Below are 4,703 nucleotides of genomic sequence, written 5' to 3' on the forward strand. Positions count from 1 at the left end.
CCCCCCCCCTGTTATTCGTTTTATTAACTTTTGCTGATTTTTCATAAAAGAAATTTAGTTGACAAGTTTCTTCATGAATCCATGAAAAAACAGTAGCCATTTTAGCTCATTAAGTAATATGCATTTCTAGTGAGCTTCGAAATATTCCACTGCAGGGCCTCTCAACAGACCCGGGTCAGCTGCCACCTTGCCTCCCCTCTCGTTAGTCCTGTGAATAATGAGTAAGGTTAAAATAAGAAAAAATAATACCAAATAATTCCTATGAAAATAAATAAATAATATTGTGCTATTAATCTTTCCATAATTCTAATTTATAAATGCCTCGTATAAAATTGATAATAATTACACCTCACTTAATCTAGTTCTTGTCCCAACAGTTTTTGTTAATTAAGCGATTTGCTAATATAAATAGTGTCTCAACCACTAATGTGTCGCTTGTATCCCGGCTTCTAAAGTTTCCTACTTCTCTGGCCGAAGACGGGGCGTAACCCTCTGCTGGCTCGCCAGTTTCCTTACTAGGGACTGGAATTATATAATATCAAATAAAGAAAAAAGTACTGTGTTTTTCATATCTCGGCCAGCCTGATGAACCCTGGTATTGATCGAAAGGCCTCGTCAGATTCAGTGTGACTGACATATTGGTATACATGTTTCTTTAATTTCACTCATAAGTTATTAAGATTAAGGTTCGTTCAGGTATACCTTCGCCTGTCTTCCCCATGGAACCTAATGTAACGTTCCATTGTTCTTGACAAGAATAACTCTGTGTTACACTGTATTTGTTACGTGCTTGGGACGTGAAGAAATATTTATAATTCTATTTCTGCCAACATTACAAGAAAAGAAAAAAAAAAACGTTCCAGCAACGTTTAACTTTGTTTAAATCAAAATGAATTGATTTAACTTATTATTTCTGGATACTAATGATAGTGTACTGTGATCTGGAGTACGTTATTAACTTATTTACCTATTGTTAACCACTCATTAGTGGGTTATTCTGGTTAATAACACATCTAGTTGTGGTTAACTTAAAAATCATCAACATGCAGGAAGAAATATGCTCGATGAGTTCTGGTGTAACAAGTGTTTAATTTATTTTTCTTTGATTCCATGTAAAGCCAAATGTCTTTAATTTTATTACTGTCAATTTAAATCTTTCACGTCGTAATCTGATGTATGTTTTCCACACCTTAATTTCTAGAAAGCAGGGGGCTAAAAGGAACTGAAAGTGAAGTCCATAGTTTAAAATGAGTAAGAAATATTTAATTTCGAAGATCAGTTGTTATGGGACCTACTATATTTTAATAGTATTGCAGCACTATTAAAAAATCGAGTACATATTCATAAGTTCCAAATTTTACGAGTCATTTATTACAATAACTAATACCTTAGACAAAAAACAACAACATTTTGTTGGCTTATAAAAACATAATATATGCTGTACTAAATCTAAAATAAGTCTTATAATTTTACTCTCAAGGATGTCAAAAAATAAAGATCCAAATAAATAGCCTTCTTTTCGAACGCTATCTCTTAATCTACTGAAGGATTCTGCTCATGTTGAAGAATGAGACGACCCACGTGATGGGATGATCTACATTTGCAGTTCGAAAAAAAAAAGGAGGCCGTTTTCTTTTTACAATTGAAGATGACGAAACGATTTCTTAGGACGGGCAACACAGTCTAGACTCAGGATCTCTGCGTTCTAGCTTGTTTGAGTACTTAAAAAAAAAAAAGGCCTTCTGATTGGATGAAGCTTGAAAGAACCAATCGTATTATCGCAAAGCATTTTTATAAAATGAGTTTAAATATCTGAGGCCACTTTATTAGTTTAATGCAGTGCATCTCGAGATCGTAGACGGTAACATCTTGTTTTCCTTGGTCTTCAGGTATGTTTAGGCTTAACGTTGTTTGTTATTAAGCACAAAGAAACCTGATATTTAGCGTTATAAGGCTTGAGTAACTGGGAGCTTTCGGCTTAGAATCTATTATTAACATTTATTGTAAAACACAAATACATGTCTGAGTTTGAAGACAAACAGAAAATGGTGGTGTACTTTACTTTCCAAATGACTGTTTTGGTTTAAATTTACAACTTGTATCATAATCAATGTTAGAAACTTTCGCTTTCTTAAACAATCCATCAATAATTTTCTTGTCATTCGAGTTTTATTACGAATAATTATTCTATACCACTGACAAGAATATGCTTATCTGTTTAAAACATGAAGTAAAAATAGTGATTTTTTTAAAAACAAAACTTCTACGTTTAATCAATAATTAACCTTATGCTTGTTCTAAATGAGTCACAGATTTAACAAAAGAAACTGTGTATAAACATTTCGGTTGCGTTGTAGGTTTACAGAGTTTGTTTGTTTTTTTGTTTTTAATTAAGCACAAAGCTACCCAATGGGCTATCTGTGCTCTGCCCATCACGGGTATCGAAACCCGGATTCTAGCGTGGTAAGTCCGCAGACATACCGCTGTGCCACTGTTAGATTAGTGTACACCTATTCATAACTTCTCACTAAACCAAGCTCCTTGCTAGTTCAGAACTAAAAATTAACCAGGTAATTGATAAAGGTCATTTGCTAAGCAGTTATAATTAGATCTATTGACTCATCAGTTAGGTTCTCTCATTGTTAGCAATATTTTTAGCCGCTTGCTATGTTTGAGATTTCAGCTTAAAATTATGTACTTATTTTGGCCATATTCAGATTTTCACAAGATACACTGAAAATATCAAAAATGGCAGTTGTATTCAAATGTATAATATTCTATATAATATTTTAACTTTAGTTAAATTCTTTACAAATTTAATTTTATATATATATAAACTTTAAACGTTTATTTTGTAAGAAATGCTGTATGCAGCATAACCTTACTCATGAAACTTTTAATGCTGACTTAATTTTGAATGTATCACGTGGTAGAAGAAATATAACCAAATTTTCTATTTTCTGGAATAATCATGGGTTTCAATAACCTGCATTTCGACAATTATTTTTCTATCAACTAACACGACTGCTGTTTCAAACTTTTTGTAAATTTTCAATGTTGTTAAAGCTATAAATAATCTTTCTTTAATCCTATTTAACAACCCCCAACCTTCTAATTAAAACATTCTCATGATTCCTTCCCTATTTAGCCACAAAAGTTGCAGGATCAGCGACATCTTTTTATAGCTTCAGCGTTGCATTGTGTATCAATGCAGAGCCCTCTGTGCAAGAAAGTTTGGCAAACTGACTTTTTGGCCGCCATGTTTAGTCCTTTATGTGCACATATATAGTGCGTATCTAGTTTTTGTATTGGCATTATGTTTTATATTAAAGAAACGTTTCCTTTAAATGCTAGTTTTCTTAAACTTATTCTACGAATTTTTAGTCTGAAAATAATTGTTTAAGTTTTATTTTTCTTTTGAGTGCCAGAAATTATTTCTATATGTTTCATTTTTCTTGTAGGGTTGTTTTAACACTACGGTATGACACAAAATGGTTCTGAGTGCAAGGAAAACTTCACACACATTTCTCTCTCTATATATAATTCATTTGGACGAGGTTTTCTGAATTATCTGGTATCTGGTGAAAAATCAATCAGAGACAAGTACGGCCCGGTATGGCCAGGTGGTTAGGGCGCTCGACTCCCAATCTGTGGGTCGCGGTTTGAATCCCCGTCAAACCAAACATGCTCGCCCTTTCAGCCTTGGGAGCGTTATAAGAGTAGTCCCAGAGTTGGTAGTGGGTGGTGATGACTAGATGCCTTCCTTCTAGTCTTACATCGCTAAATTAGGGACGGCTAGCGCAGATAGCCCTCGTGTAGCTTTGCGCGAAATTCATAACAAACAGACAAGTGGATGTAACTCCACCAAATTACTTCTTTTCTTGTTTTTTTGTTTTGTGATTTAGCACAAAGCTACACAATGGGTTATCTGTGCTCTGCTCACCACGGGTATTGAAACCAGGTTTCTAGCGTTGTAAGTTCGCAGACATTCCGCTGTGCCCCTGGGAGGGGTACTTCATTTCTTCCTTAACGTTTCTACAAGCCGTCTTCACTTCTACTACACTGTTACAAATTGTAAGCCTAAAGAATTACAACGCTAACTGTACTATGAGTAACGTGAAAATAAACTTACTGTACAACTTCACGGCTGACCCATCGAGTAACTAAATATACATTGATGACTAACACGGATCCAAATACTTCTCTAAATCTTCACTGAATAACTTGAAACAAATGAACACAATATTCAATCAGTATTCACTACTAGCTTAATTAAAGCAAAACATTCGTTATAACTGGCTCAATACTTCACTGATTTTTATATTCATAATCTACTCTTGTCTGTCGATACTCTCGGAATTTAATAATTTTCATTACGTCATATTTAAAATCCTCTAAGGTTACTCCTATAAATTTACTTGATATTAACGCCATGTGTTCTTTAGTTAACATCCAAATTAAAACATTGAAAATATAGCTCATGATACAGCCCCTTTCCTGGATTATAATATATATTAAATAATTTTAATGCAAAAATAAAACACTGCACCAAACTGTTTATTCATCAAGTCGTTTTGGTGTTGTTGTTTTTTTCTGAGGCCCGTGATATACTAATGGGGTAGTTTTTTGCACATTACAGTCACTGCCTGTCCTGTTGCTGGGAGTGTTCTTCCTAAATAGGTAGCTCCATTCTTGTTGATCCT

This window comes from Limulus polyphemus, unplaced genomic scaffold (genome assembly GCF_000517525.1).
Source record: "Limulus polyphemus unplaced genomic scaffold, Limulus_polyphemus-2.1.2 Scaffold1552, whole genome shotgun sequence".
NCBI classification, from domain to species: domain Eukaryota; kingdom Metazoa; phylum Arthropoda; class Merostomata; order Xiphosura; family Limulidae; genus Limulus; species Limulus polyphemus.